Raw genomic sequence first — 15,933 nt, forward strand, 5'->3', positions numbered from 1 at the left:
GTCAGCCTCGACCTGGGGGCGGGGGGCAGAGCCCGGGGTGCTTCAAACAGGGGGCACGGAGGAGGGGGAAAGAGTCCCCACTTCCAGTACCACCGCAGCCCAGAGACGCAACCGAGGCCGGGCTTCCCTCCCGAGGGGCGTGCTGGAGTCCTCCAAAGGCGCTTGAGGTATCCGGGAGCTAGGGGCGCATCCACTGAAGATTCAGACCCGGTCTGCCCCCCTCTTTCGGGAACACCCAGTGCCAGCGCCAGCTGGCGCTTTTGGCCCTTCCCCCAATTTTCAGCACCCCCCGCTTCCCCCGCCGCACAAACACACACAACCCCCGTGAACAAACAGTAAAAGTAGGAGCAGCATCAGGCAGGTTCCCCAAGCCTCTTACACCCACCCCATGACGGTCTCTCACCTCCTCTGGGATGGCTGGAGTCCCCTGGATCCCCAGGGTTGAAATTGCACAGACACACTGTGTTCCCAAGAACTCCCCCAAATACCAACCCAGCTTCGGGCCAGAAAATAAAGTTGTGCTTCCTCCTCCCCAGTCCAATGTCACTTTGTTGCTGCTTCCGGGGCTAAGGGCTCTTGGAGAGGTGCTGGAACTTGGGGGTAGGGCACAAAGGTGTCCCCTCCACCTGGCAAAGATCTGGCCTCTGGTGCTGACACTCTCACCAGCCATAGCTGTAATACTTTTCATTTCCCGCAGTAAGGGAGACGCCCCCCCAAGCAGCTCATCCCCTTCCTAAAATCTTCCCCCATCCCCACACCCCTGCCCAGGGACCCCCAAATCCATTGCAGAAGTGGCCCCTCTTTCGCAAAGAGAATCCACATAACTGAGACATGACTTGTCCCTCTCCACCGCCCAGCCTCTCTGCGCGAAAACGTGACTGGCCTGAACCTCCTAGGATCATAAAAAATGTATTTTGCTGTCCTCTGTTGGCCAACACAGGTCACACTCATAAAACACACCACCCAACCTAGCGGGCAGTCCTGATGCCACAGAGGAGGTCCCAGGGACCCCAGCCAAGGGGAGTGAGCTGGACTCCTCTCCTTCTGCCTGTGGTGTCCCTGCCCTCTCCATCCTCTTTCTTTCTTTTTCTTTTTTTTTTTTTTTTGAGACGGAGTTTCACTCCTCTTGCCCAGACTGGAGGGCAGTGGCGCGATCTTGGCTCACTGCAATCTCTATCTCCCAGGTGTAGGCGATTCTCCTGCCTCAGCCTCCTGAGTAACTGGGATTACAGGCATGCGCCACCACGCCCAGCTAATTTGTGTATTTTTAGTAGAGATGGGGTTTCACCATGTTGGCCAGGCTGGTCTCAAACCCCCGACCTCAGGTGATCCACCCGCCTCGGCCTCCCAAAGTGCTGGGATTATGGGTCATCTTTCTTATCTTGCAGCCGATGCACAGGACTTGCTCATGTCCCCTTTTCCTCATTGGGCCTTAATTCCAGAAATCTGGAGGGATTTCTTCCTTGCTCTAGGGGAGGCAAGGAAGGCTGTGTTCACTCTGGACCCGGGGTCGGTGGGGCACGGGGGACCTTGGGATGGTTTTTCCAATAGCAACTTGGAGAGGAAATGTAGCACAAAAGGCAACAGCTGATCACTGATAATAACAGTCCCCATTCCCCCCACCCGCCTCCCCCCGAGACCTAAGCACATGAAGAATAGTAACTTACTGAACTTACCCATTTTCCAGATCAAAAGACTGAGGCTAGGCCAGGCACCGTGGCTCATGCCTGTAATCCCAGCACTTTGGGAGGCTGAGGCGGGTGGATCATTTGAGGTCAGAAGTTTGAGACCAGCCTGGACAACATGGTGAAACCCTGTCTCTACTAAAAATACAAAAAGTTAACGGGGTGTGGTGGTGAGCACCTGTGGTCCCAGCTACTTGGGAAGCTGAGGCAGGAGAGTGGCTTGATCCCGGGAGGCGAAGGCTGCAGTGAGCCAAGATTGTGCCACTGCACTCCAGCCTGGGCAACAAAGTGAGACTCTGTCTCAAAAATAAAAATAAAAAATAAAAGACTGAAGCTTAGAGGTCAGTTGTTCATGGAACTAACACCTGCTGGCTCTCTGTGTGCCAGGCACAGAGCTGCTGCTAGAGCCCCTAGAGCTAAGGTGGTAAACAGCACAGGTCCCTGCCCTTGAGGAACTAGACGTCTCAGGGAAAGACTTGAGTCAACAGGTGAGCACTTCGCTGCCGTTATGGTCCAGGGCACCGCGACAGAGCAAGGCTGGGCTGGGGGTGTCCTACCCTGGCCCTTCCTGCAGGGGTTGTCTCCATCCAGCCTGCAGTATCCTCACCGGCTCTTCTTGCAAGCTGCATTGAAAGAGAGCGGCTGTGTCTCCCCCTGCTGCGTGTCGCCAGCTTGGGGGACCCCGGGCACTGCTTCGCCTCTCTGGGCCTCTGTTTCCTCCTTGGTAAAGTAGGAGTCACAAGGCCTGCCTTATAGGACTTTTAGCGGGATTGCCTGAGACAGACAACCTGTAGGAGTACATGGCAACAGTGATTGGTGGGCTTGGTGCTGTCACCTGGAGGATGGGATGTCAGCTGAAACTGTGAAAAAGGAAAACACTGGGGCCGGGCACAGTGGCTCACGCCTGTGATCCCAGCACTTTGGGAGGCCAAGGATCACCTGAGGTCAGGAGTTGGAGACCAGCCTGGCCAACATGGTGAAACCCCGTCTCTACTAAAAATACAAAAATTAGCCAGGCGTGGTGGCGCGTGCCTGTAATCCCAGCTACGCCAGAAACTGAGGTGGGAGAATCGCTTGAACCCAGAAGGTAGAGGTTGCAGTGAGCCGAGATCGCACCATTGCACTCCGGCCCGGGCAACAGAGCGAGACTCTGTCTCAAAAAAAGAATACACAGGGCTGGTGGGAGGGATCGAGTCGGGGCAGCAGGCACCGCATGTGCAAAGGCCCGGCCCCTCTGGGGAACTAAAATAGCTGCAGCAGTGCTGCCTCCGGGGCCTCCAGGTGCTGCCCCCACCGACATCTGTGCCCTGAGCCACAAGATTTTGGAAGCTCACCTCGTCTCTCCAGTTCAGGCCCTGCCTGGGCTCTGGGACACCTGGATCAGGTGCAGGAGGAAAAACCAGGCCACCAAAGGCAGCCAGGGCCCGACCTTTATCTTGCAATTGAAATCCCCTTCAGAGATGCCCCCTGGATCCTTCTGAGGCCTGCCCTTGCCAGGCCTGGCTTGGCTTCCCCGTGACTCAAGCGAGTGGCGGCCTGAAATCCAGTTCAGCAGTGGAAGCGCCGCCAGACTCCGGAAAACAGCCCGCTCTTGGGTCGGAAGCCCCAGAGGCCCACCCTGGCCTTCTCCCAGGAAGGAGCCCCACCCGCATCCAGGTTTCTAGCCCCAGGGCGATGCCAAGGCCCCAGCCAGAACTAGGGAGCGGCCACACCAGGCAGAAGGAGCCCTGGAGGGCCGCAGCCATGCTCAGCCTCTGGGAAAGTCTTGGACTCTGGGCTCCCAGGCCTGCACAGAGAGGGTGGGCGCAGGCCTTGCCCTGCCCGCCTGTGGGCGCTTTCCTTGGGGCCTGGGGAAGGAGGACAGGAGGGTACCAGCGCCCAGTTACTGCCACCTCCTGAGCCTCCCAAAATACCCACAATGAGAAACTTCCCAAGCAAACATACAGAATGTATTGTACAATTGGTTTTATTTTTATTTTATTTATTTATTTATTTATTTATTTATTTATTTATTTATTTATTTTGAGACGGAGTCTCACTGTTGCCCAGGCTGGAGTGCAGTGGCACAATCTCGGCTCACTACAAGCTCCGCCTCCTGGGTTCACGCCATTCTCTTGCCTCAGCCTCCAAAGTAGCTGGGACTACAGGCGCCCGCCACCACGCCCGGCTAATTTTTTTGTATTTTTTAGTGGAGAAGGGGTTTCACTGTATTACAGGATGGTCTCGATCTCCTGACCTCGTGATCCGCCCGCCTCGGCCTCCCAAAGTGCTGGGATTACAGGAGATGGGGTTTCACTGTATTACAGGATGGTCTCGATCTCCTGACCTTGTGATCCGCCCGCCTCGGCCTCCCAAAGTGCTGGGATTACAGGCGTGAGCCACCACACCCGGCCTGTACAATAGGTTTTAAATGCTTGGATTGAACAAATGTAGGCTTGTTAAAAACAGACACACAAGTCCATAGCCATGCGGTGATGCTAGCCATGGGATAATGGCGGAATATAGGTGCTTCCAGAGGGATCCTTGGAACAGTTCGTTTTTTTGGTGGTTATTTATTTATTTATTTGTTTGTTTGTTTGTTTATTTTTGAGTTTTGCTCTTGTTGCCCAGGCTGGAGTGCAGTGGCACGAACTCAGCTCACTGCAACCTCTGCCTCCTGGGTTCAAGCAATTCTCCTGCCTCAGCCTCCGAAGCACCTGGGATTAGAGGCGTGCACCACCACGCCCGGCTAATTTTTTTTGGTATTTTTAGTAGAGACGGGGTTTCGCCATGTTGGTGAGGTTGGTCTTAAACTCCTGCCCTCAAGTGATCTGCCCGCCTCGGCCTCTCGAAGTGCTGGGATTACAGGCGTGAGCCGCTGCGCCCAGTTTGGGACACTGTTTGAAGTGGTGTGATGGCCGACTTTCTCATTCAACCCCATCAGAAGGAGGCTGTGCCCACCCTGTGATGCCTTCTGGAGAGAATGTTAAGAAACGAATCTAGGCCTGATGCAGTGGCTCATGCCCATGATGGTGGAACTTCAGGCATTGGTGGAAGAAGGACCACTTGAGGCCAAGAGCTCAAGATCAGCCTGGGAAACATGGTGAGACCCCTATGTTGAAAGAGAGAGAGAGAGAGGAGGGGAGGGAGGGAGGGAAGGAAGGAAAAGAAAAAAGAAAAATAAAGAAGGAAGGAAAGAAAGAGAGAAAGAAAGGAAGGAAAGGAAGGAAGGAGGGAAGGTAGGAGGGAAGGAAGGAAAAGAAAAAAGGAAAAGAAAGAAGGAAGGAAAGAAAGAGAGAAAGGAAGGAAAGGAAGGAAGGAGGGAAGGTAGGAGGGAAGGAAGGAGGGAAGGTAGGAGGGAAGGAGGGAAGGAAGGAGGGAAGGAAGGAAGGAGAGAGAGAGAAAGAAAGAAAAGAAAAGGAAAGAAAAGAAAAGAGGAAAGCAAGCAAGCCCGGTGTGCAGGTGGGCACCTGTAGTCCCAGCTACTTGTGAGGCTGAGGCTGGAGGATCACTTGAACCCAGGAGTCTGAGATTGCAGTGAGCTATGATCATGCCACTGCACTCCAGCCTGGGTGACAGAGCAATATCTTGTCTCTAAAAAAAGGAATCTAGTCTAAAAATCTTTCTGAATACAAGATTTCAGGTCAAGTGGCTCTTACAAGATAGATGTAAAACTACCTAGAAACCAGAAGTGTCTTCACCCACCTCAGCCTCGGACCCTTGACAGGGGGCGGCTGGAAGGCCTTCCATTGTGCCCTTGCCCGCCTGCCTTGATGGTATTTGCCCCTCTGCAATTAACAGCAGATATTTGGGTCAAGGGAGGTGAAGTAAAACCAACTTTCTGTGGCCCAGGCCCTCGGAGCTGAGATGTCAGATGACAAGAGCTGCCTACCCATCCTTAAAGCTATCCAGGGCCTTATACAAATATTCCAGAGGCCAGACACGGTGGCTCATGCCTGTAATCCCAGCACTTTGGGAGGCTGAGGTGGGCGGATCATGAGGTTGGGAGTTCGAGACCAGCCTGACCAATATGGTGAAACCCCCGCCTCTACTAAAAATACAAAAATTAGCTGGGCATGGTGCCTGTAATCCCAGCTACTCAGGAGGCTGAGACAGGAGAATCGCTTGAACCCGGGAGGCGGAGGTTGCAGTGAGCTGAGTTCGCACCACTGCACTCCAGCCTGGGTGATAGAGTAAGACTCTGTCTCAAAAAAAAAAAAAAAAAAATTCCAGGCCATAGGCACAGTGGCTCACACCTGTAATCCCAGGACTTTGGGAGGCCGAGACAGGTGGATCACTTGTCACTTGAGGTCAGAAGTTTGAGACCAACCTGGACAACATGGTGAAACCCTGTCTCTACTAAAAATACAAAAATTAGCTGGAAGTGTTGATGGGCGCCTGTAATCCCAGCTACTTGGGAGGCTGAGGCATGAGAATCGCTTGACCCAGGAGGCAGAGGTTGCAGTGAGCCAAGATGGCACCACTGCACTCCAGCCTGGGCAATAGAGAGAGACTCAGTCTAAAAAAAAAAAAAATAAAATAAAATAAAATTCCAGGCCGGGTACAGTGGCTCATGCCTGTAATCCCAGCACTTTGGGAGGCTCGAAGCAGGTGGATTGCTTGAGCCCAGGAGTTCAAGACCAGCCTAGGCAACGCAGTGAGACCCTGTCTCTACAAAAATAAAAATAAAACAACTAGCCGGGTTTGGTGGCACATGCCTGTAATCCCAGCTACTCGGGAGACTGAGGCAGGAGGATCACTTGAGCCCTGGAGGTTGAGCCTGCAGCGAGCTGTGATAGCGCCACTGCACTCCAGCCTGGGCAACAGAGTGAGACCCTATCTCAAAAAAAAAAAATCAGATATACAGAGTCACTAGTTCCTTAAAATAAGAAAGATAATAATAATAATAATAGAATAAAATAAAATTCCAGATCCTGTGGACCTCAGCTTTACTTTTCTTTGTGGAATGAAAAACACAGGGAAAGTCAGAGCTGTAGGTGCTTCTGCTCTGTGTTGGCCTTCGGGGCAGAGCCTATGATAGTGCCAAGCTTTTATCATGTCCTGACTCTGTGCTTGGCATTTTCTACACCTGAGACCACTTCCCCATCAAAGCAACTCTACAAAGCAGGAACTGTCATTTATTCCTATTTGACAGATGAGGAAACTGAGGCCACAGCAGTGCAGTCACTTGCCCAGGCTCCTCAGTCCAGAAACTGCTAGAAGGATGCTGGGAAGCTGAGTGCGAGCTGCCAGCCCCCTCATCCTCAGCCCCATGGGTGGTATTGACAGCTCCCTGGGGCATCTTAATAGCTTCCAAAAGCAGAGAAGACAAAGACAGGAAGTGACTTGCACAAGGTCCCCCTTTGGATACCCCCACGTTTTTTTGTTTTGTTTTGTTTTGTTTGAGACAGAGTGTCGCTGTGTTGGCCAGGCTGGAGTGCAGTGGCACAATCTCGGCTCACTGCAAACTCCGTCTCCTGGGCTCAAGCAATTCTCCTGCCTCAGCCTCCCAAGTAGCTGAGATTACAGGTTTGTGCCACCATGCCTGGCTAATTTTCGTATTTTTAGTAGATACAGGGTTTCACCATCTTGGCCAGGCTGGTCTTGAACTCCTGACCTCAGGTAATACACCCGCCTTGGCCTCCCAAAGTGCTGGGATTACAGGCGTGAGCCACCGCGCTTGGCCCGGGTACCCCCACTTTTGAACAGATGCCTCTATGTCTTTGATGCTAGGGTCTATGCTGGTGCATCTTCTGCTAGCCCCCTGTCCCCACCCCCCGAGCACGTCCTCCACGCCTTCCAAGCCCCACCAGGAGCTTTGGTTAGGTGAGTGCTCTCTCTGCTCGTGCCCATGTGCGTCTGTCCTTTTCTTTTTTCTTTTCCTTTTTTGAGACAGGGTCTCACTCCCATCGCCCAGGCTGGAGTGTGGTTATGCGATCTCACCTCACTGCAGTTTCGACTTCCCAGGCTCAGGTGAGCCTCCCACCTCAGTCTCCCTAGCAGCTGGGACTCCAGACACGTGCCACCACCAGCTAATTTTTTCATTTTTGGTAGAGATAGGTCTCACTCTGTTGCCCAGGCTGGTCTTGAATTCCTGGGCTCAAGTGATCCTCCTGCCTTGGCCCCCTGAAGTGCTGGGATTACAGGCTCAAGCCACTGCTCCCGGCCTGTGTCCGTCCTTTTCTTCTCATATCACATTCGTTAGTCCCCTCTCATTTGTCTGTGAATCCGCTGGGGCAGGCAACCCATCTCTTGTGACCGGCAGCCCTGGCACCATGCCAGGTCTAGCACATGGTGGGGCACAATGAAGATGTGTTAGGAAATGAATGACAGGCCAGGCGCAGTGGCTCATGCCTGTAATCCCAGCACTTTGGGAGGCCGAGGCAGGCAGATCACCTGAGGTCGGGAGTTTGAGATCAGCCTGGCCAACATGGTGAAACCCCATTTCTACTAAAAACATAAAAATTAGCTGGGCGTGGTAGCACACACCTGTAATCCCAGCTCTTTGGGAGGCTAAGGCAGGAGAATTGCTTGAACCTGGGAGGCAGAGGCTGCAGTGAGCTGAGATCATGCCGCTGTACTCCAGCCTCCATCTCAAAAAAAAAAAAAAAAATGAATAAAAGAAGAAGCCTGGTGCAGTGGCTCACGCCTGTAACCCTAACACTTTGGGAGGTTGAGGTGGGTGGAATCACTTGAGGTCAGGAGTTGGAAACCAGCCTGGCGACATGGTGAAACCCTGTCTCTACTAAAAAATACTAAAAAATTAGCCATGCATGGTGGTGGGTACCTGTAATCCCAGCTACTTGGGAGGCTGTGGCAGGAGAATCGCTTGAATCCAGGAGGTTGAGGTTGCAGTGAGCCGAGATCGTGCCACCGCACTCCAGCCTGGGCGAGAGGGCAAGACTCTGTCTCACACACACACACACACACACACACACACACACACACACACACACACACACAGAGAACGGAGGGAGGGAATGGGGTTGGGATTGCAGTACCTTCCCCCTGTGATGATGGCAGGGCTCCCAGGAGGCCAAGAGCTCCAGGCCCTGGGTGGACAGAAAGACAAACTGCCCCAGATCTACAAAAGGGTCCATGGTTCCTGGTGGGCTGGGAAAAAGATCCTCGCCGGCTAAGGCAGTGATGCCACAGTCACTCCAGAGGCTGGTTCAGAACCTGGCTTCACCATGAAAAGAGGTATCAGAAATGCAGCCGTGACTCGGGATCAATTGTTAGCCCTTTTGAGTTTCAGATCCTTTGGTAGCAATGATGGGGATGTGAAAGGGTTAAGTTGCATGGTACCCATCACTGCGTGTATGGTCTGGCGTGTACTAAGCACTCAATAAATTGCAGCAATTATCATTTGCTATTAAATGTGGTGATAAACGGTTGTGCCTGCATATGCTATGAGTAGATTTAGAAATGCCAGGAGTGCTCTCTTCTCTCCTTTAAGACATAGTTGGTTGTCCCTGGTTTCAGCTTCATCCTTGCCACTCAGTCCACTGAAATCAAAGTGGAGGAGGCACTGGTCTAGGTGAGTGGGCCAGCCTGGGCCAGCCTGGCCTGGCTGGACCTGGTCACCCAGGGAGGAAAAGTTAGCCTCAGAGTTTTGGCAGACTGGCCAAAGTGTGTTAAGAAACTAGAGGAAGGCCAGGAACAGTAGCTCATGCCTGTAATCCCAGCACTTTGGGAGGCCAAGGCAGGAGGATCGCTTGAGCGCAGGATTTCAAGACCAGCCTGGGCAACATAGTAAGACCTAGTCTCTACCAAAAAAAATTTTTTTAAAGTAGCTGGGCCCGGTGGCATGTGCCTGTGGTCCCAGCTACTTCAGAGGCAGAGGCAGGAGGATTGCTTGAGCCTAGGAGTTTGAGGCTGCAGTGAGCTATGATCATACCACTGCACTGCAGCCTGGATGACAGACGGAGACTCTGTCTAAAAAAACAAAACGAGAAACACTAACGTAATTCTAACCCAAGTGGAAATGAAAGAATTGATCAGCTTCCCTATCGGCATAGAACTTTTCTCTGGAACCCACATGACTAGGGTTGCGGCACTGACTCTCAGACCAATACCAACTTAAAAATAAATGCTGCTGCATTTGAAGTGTTTTGACCAGAGGTTGCACTTGGCAGCCTGCAGGCCAAGTTGAGCCCACAGATGTGTTTCATTTGGCCTGTGGAGCATTTAAAATAATAAATTTGACTTAGTGGCCAACATTTTTAAATCAGGAAATTTCATATTTTAAAAATCCAGATTTCTGGCCGCTTCTAAAAAAAATGGATGATCCAAAAGATTTGGCAGCAGAGAGCCTGTGTTCCCACAGGGCCACAGTCGCTTGGGGCCAAATAGTGGTATATCTGTTGTTGGGGTATGCTAGCTGCTGTTACAGACAACCCCAGTCTTTCAGTGGCTTAGCACAATACATGTTTATTTCTTGCTCATATCACCGTCCAAGGAATAGGGGACGGGCATGATTCTCAGAAGACAGGGATAACTTTGGGGGGCATCCTAGAGTCTATTTACCATACTTCTCAAAGGAAGATGAAGGGCTTGTTATTTCTGTGTTTTGAGAATTGCTACAGGTTTTGCATTTAGCAAGGCCTAAGTTTGGGGGTTCTTTTTTACCTACAGCAAGTAAAAATCAGCTTGCTCACCTGAATTAGAAGGGCAGAGTGGAAGCAAAAAAAAAAAAAAACCCCGGAATGGTGGGAAACGTTCGTTGTGCGCCAGCCTGGTGATTTGCTCAGCAAAACTCAAGTTGATGTGATATAAACAACGTCTGCTGCTTCCAGGGGCCTGCCACAATATTTTCTTTTAAGTGCTACTCACGCCTGAAATACACTTCTGGTTTTGAAATGTGGTTCTCAGCCCATGTACGTCTACAAACCACCCGCTCCCTTATTAAGAGTTCCATTTTTAATTCTTGAATGTAGGTTTCCTAAGCACATGATGTCAGCCCATATGGGAAACCTGACAGGGCAGGGGGGACTGGAGGCCTCCCCTTGGAGAGGGTCAGCGTGATGACAGGACAGGGCTTTTGCACTGGGAACTTAGCATCGTCTCCGTGCAAGTGGCCACTCCGTGTTAACGCCTCTGCTCCCCAGAGCCCAGAGATCTGATTACTCTTTATATTTTCTCTTTTTTCTGTTAACTTTGTATGTTTTGCTGCAAAAATAGTAAATCGAAAAGCCATAGAGCCTCTCTTTGCCAAGGCCATGATATTAGGAAAAAACTTGGAATTTTCTCTGCAATTTCCTCTCCACCTCTCACCCCACCTGGAGATATTATCAACAGCATGAGGTGTGGCGAAGCCTTCACAGGGATATGGACTTTCTCTACATTCCAAGAAACCAAAACCAAAACCAACACACATATACACATATACGTAATGATAAATGTGTATTTATCTTTGCAAAAACGAGATACCAAAAATTAATTATACAAGATGAGTAAGTTTGAGATCTGCTGTATATAGCTAACAGTAGGATACAGTACACATAAACATTTGTTAAGAGGGTAGATCCCATGTTAAATATTCTTACACCATACACAAAAGGACACATGGAAAGTTTTGGAGGTGACAGATATGTTTATTACCTTTTTTTTTTTTCGAGACAGAGTCTTGCTCTGTTTCTCAGGTTGGAATGCAGTGGTGTCGTCTCAGCTCACTGCAACCTCCACCTCCTGGGTTCAAGTGATTCTTATGCCTCAGCCTCCTGAGTAGCTGGGACTTTGGGCGCACGACACCATACCTGGGTAATTTTTGTATTTTTAGTAGAGGTGGGGTTTCACCATTTCAGCCAGGCTAGTCTTGAACTCCTTGCCTCAAGTGATCAGCCTGCCTCGGCCTCCCTAAGTGCTGGGATTACAAGGTAATACTTGATTCTTGATTGTGGTGAGACTATCAGCAGGTGCATGCATATGTCCAAATGCATCAAATTATACACATTAAATATGTGCAGTTTTCTGGTATATCAATTATACCTCCAGACATCTTTAAAACAAAACAAAACAAAAAACCAGAAAAACCAGACTATCAACTTTTCTCACTTAACTATATTCATTATCATGTCAGATCAATCCATCAATCATTCCTTTAAATGGCTTCCTACCATATCATGACATGGATGGGTCAGCATTTACTGAACAGTCCTGGCTGGCGGATGTTTAAAATGTCGTCATCAGAAGAACTCCATGACAGAGGAAGCGAGTGAATGTGTGTCATTCCGAATTTACAACGGGAGAAACTGAGGCACGGAGCCGTTAAAGTGGCTAGTCCGAGGCTCCCACCAGTTCCCAAAAGATGTGGGGGCAGAGCAGAGTCTAGCACTGCTCTTGCTTCATGCCTTCACAAGGTGTCACTGTTGAACTTGCTCCTGCACAGCCTCTGTTGACAAACTGCCCCTCCTTGCTAAAGCTAGGATCCTCACAGGAACCTGGCTTCCCTTCTGTTGCTTCAGAAGTCCTGTTAGGTTGGGCGTGGTGGTACACACCTGTAGTCACAGCTACTTGGAAAGCTGAGGCAGGAGGATCGTTTGAACCCAGGAGTTTGAGGCTCCAGTGAGCTATGATTGTGCTACTGCACTCCAGTCTGGGCAACAGAGCAAGACTGAATCTCTACAAAATAAATAAATGAAAAGTTCTGTTAAACCCTATTCTGCCACTAATTAACTGTGAATAACAGGAAGGTGGGTTGGAAGAGTTTAATTCCTTCTTTCCCAGAAAGCCACGGGCTCCTTACGCAAATCTACCTCTTCCCTCCCGCATGGTCATTTTGCGTGCTGGGATCCCTAAACGTCTCTCTAGGCTCTGTCTTACCTGCCTCTCTTTCCTCCCCAACCCCAGCATCAGAGCCCTTCTTATCTTCCCTTTACACGTCCAACAGAGACGAGGGATTGAATCTGCAAAGAATAAAGAGTTGACTTCAAGGTGACTTTCACACATGAAATTCATACAGGAGTTATAGAAATCCAAACATGGCTTTATAGATTCATGAACACAAGTGGTTTAAATGAACACAACACGTCTTGCTTATTCAGAAACATGATCTGCTTCGCCCGTTTCAGTCTAAACAGAACCTGCTTCAAGGATTTAGCTCACTAGTTTCCGATACTGCAGCATGTGCCAAAGTGCTTTTGCAGCTCTGGCACCCCAGATTTCAAGCAGAAGTTACAGTTTTGAGACCTATGTGTCATCTTTCAGGCTTGAAAAGAAAAAACAAAACAGCAAGCACCTCTTCATACACAAATATATATATATCCTTAGTCATTTTGTGCACACTTTTTTGCATAAATGGTATCTACAGTATTGTAAATTGTGTTTTTCTAATACATTCTCCACCTCATACAGACAGGCTATGGTGGAGATGGATGAGAATGGGCTGTCTCCCCAGGTGATGTCACAGAGAAGGAGTGCTGGTCTACTCTGTGGATGGGGACAGAAAGACAAGGACAGGAAATCTGGGTGGACAATTCCATGCTCTTCAAAGATATTGGCCTACCTGCCCAGGAGCTGTGTTGTTTTGTTTTGTTTTGTTTTTCGAGATGGAGTTTCACTCCTGTCACCCACGCTGGAGTGCAATGGCGCAATCTTGGCTCACTGCAACTTCTGCCTCCTGGGTTCAAGCGATTCTCCTGCCTCAGCCTCCCGAGTAGCCGGGACTACAGGCACCCACTACCATGCCCGGCTAATTTTTCTATTTTTGGTAGAGACGGGGTTTCACCATGTTGGCCAGGCTGGTCTTGAACTCCTGACCTCAGGTGATCCACCTACCTTAGCCTCCCAAAGTGCTGGGATTACAGGCGTGAGCCACCTTACCTGGCCCATACGTGATCTTTTATGGCACCTATTCAAAAAGAAATGAATGGGCCAGGCACAGTGGCTCATGCCTGTAATCCCAGCACTTTGGGAGGCTGAGGCAGGAGGCTGAGGTGGGAGGATCATTTGAGCCCAAGAGTTTGAGACCAGCCTGAGCAACATAAGGAGACACCAATGTCGATCCCCCCCCCGCCCGCCAAAAAAAAAAAAAAAACCAGGTGTGGTGCTAGCGCCTGTAGTCCTGGCTACTTGAAAGGCTGAGTTGGGAGGATTGCTTGAGCCCAGGAGTTCGAGGCTGCAGTGAGCTATGACAGCACCATTGCACTCCAGCCTGGGCAATAGAGCGAGACCCTGTCTCCAAAAAAGAAAGTAAAATAAAAAGAAATGAATAGATGCTCCAGTGGAGACAAGAGAACATTCAACATTTATTTGCTTTAATTCTGAATTGTTCTAATTTGCCTGTGTCCCAAAAGGTTATTGTGTTTGGGTAGGGGTTTTGAGGGACGGGGTGATTCTGGAAAAAAATTGCACATGTAATACAAAGAAATCATCTTGAAGAAAACCCAAGCAATGTAGAGCACACGTTTACCTGGTAAGAAGTGAAGGAGCCCTTTCAACAGCTTTCCTAGTCTACTTCCCTCCCAGGGGATGATGTTATTTTGGCGTGGACCCTTCCACCCCTTGTGTACCGCTCCTGGAGACCAGCAGCACCAGCATCACCCCAAGACACTTCTTAGAAATGCAGCGTCTCAGGCCCCACTCCAGACCTACTGAGTCACAACCTGCTTCTTAGCAAGATTTCCCCAAGTGGAAGTGTAAGAAGCACTGGTATTTTCTGTTTTTGTATCATTAACTTACCTATTTATATACATGCCTATGCACAGGCTCCTTCCTGGGTTTAGAATATGGCTGTCGTGGCCGAGTATGGGGGCTCACGCCTGTAATCCCAGCACTTTGTGAAGCCCAGGTGGGTGGATCACTTGAGGTCAGGAGTTTGAGACTAGCCTGGCCAACATGGTGAAGCCCTGTCTCTACTAAAAATACAAAAATTAGCCGGGTGTGGTGGCGCACGCCTGTAATCCCAGCTACTCGGAAGGCTGAGGCAGGAGGATTGCTTGAACCCGGGAGGCGGAGATCTCGGAGTGAGCCAAGATCATGCCACTGCACTCCAGCCTGGGTAACTGAGCCAGACTTGTCTCAAAAAAAGAAAAAGGAAAAAAAGAATATGGCTTTCGTTTGAACAGTGGTCCTCGAGGTGCGGTCCAACATCAGCTTCTCCTGGGAGCTCGTTAGAAATGCAAATGACCTGGGCCCAGCCTTGAGCTGCTGAATGCGGAAGCCCTGGGCTGGGGCCCAGCAATCTGTGTTTAACAAGCCCTCTAGGGGAGGCTGATCCACGCTCACAAGTGTGGAACCCCTGCTGTAGAAGGGGGACACTTACCCCTGGGAGCTCCTGCTCCCTCCCTCTCTCCCTGTCACCTCCCGAGAGCCCGTTCTGGCCTGGCCAGTTCACCGAGGGACGCCCAGAATCCAGTTCCACCAGGCACACACGAGGCGCTCCACGAATGCCTCCTCCAGTTAGGAATCTCAGACTGATACAGCCTTCCCCAAATTCGCTCAAGCTGGTTTTCAGAGTGCACGATGTGGCGGTCCTGGAGGTTGGGGTCATTGCATAACGTCTTCAAAGGCATTCCAGCAGCCCTTTAGTGCATCCTTCGTGATGCAAAGAAAACCTGTGCGATCTGACTGGAGCTCCGTCTACGTAGGCCGCCTCCACAGCAGCCTCTCCTGGCAGCTGCTTCACAAGCGCCCATTTTACAGAGGGGCAAGCGGAGGCTCAGAGCCGGAGGTTTCAGATTTGCGTGTCAGCATTGCTCCAAGCCTGGACAGGGCTGCTTCTCTTTCGAATGCAATGCCTACAGTGGATTTCCTTTCAAAAATAGCAAGCCAGACAGACACCAGCTGACTCTGGGTGTGGGCTCTGTATCAGGCAACGGCAGGGCTTTTGTTAGAGCGGATAAAATTGGATTTTCCTGTGCAGAAGAATGTGGATGGGCCCTTAAGCCAAACTCCAGCAGCTGCAGGTCTCCTTGCCCCAAGGGTGTTGGGGCTTCCCTGAGGCCATGATCTGCAGGGGACCCTTTGAGTTTGCGAGCCCCGCCCCACCCCCAGAGCCCTCCATCTTCTCCCAGGGGATGAAGCGCCCCAGGGGTAGCTGTGTGTACGGAGCCGATCGCCGGGGCCGGCCAAATTTGCGGACCATACGCGCCGAGGCTGGACCACCCAGACTTCCACCTTCTGCGAGGGAAGGATGGGAGCTTGAACCCAAACCCTTGAAGGAAAACAGTTGGCTGGATCTGCAGTCCAAGGGGAAGGATCTACTCGCAGAGTGCGGCAAGAGTCGACCACTCCTAAAAAGTCTCCACCCTACAGCGGAAGGCTGGATATC

Source organism: Gorilla gorilla, chromosome 18, assembly GCF_029281585.2.
Source record: "Gorilla gorilla gorilla isolate KB3781 chromosome 18, NHGRI_mGorGor1-v2.1_pri, whole genome shotgun sequence".
NCBI lineage: Eukaryota > Metazoa > Chordata > Mammalia > Primates > Hominidae > Gorilla > Gorilla gorilla.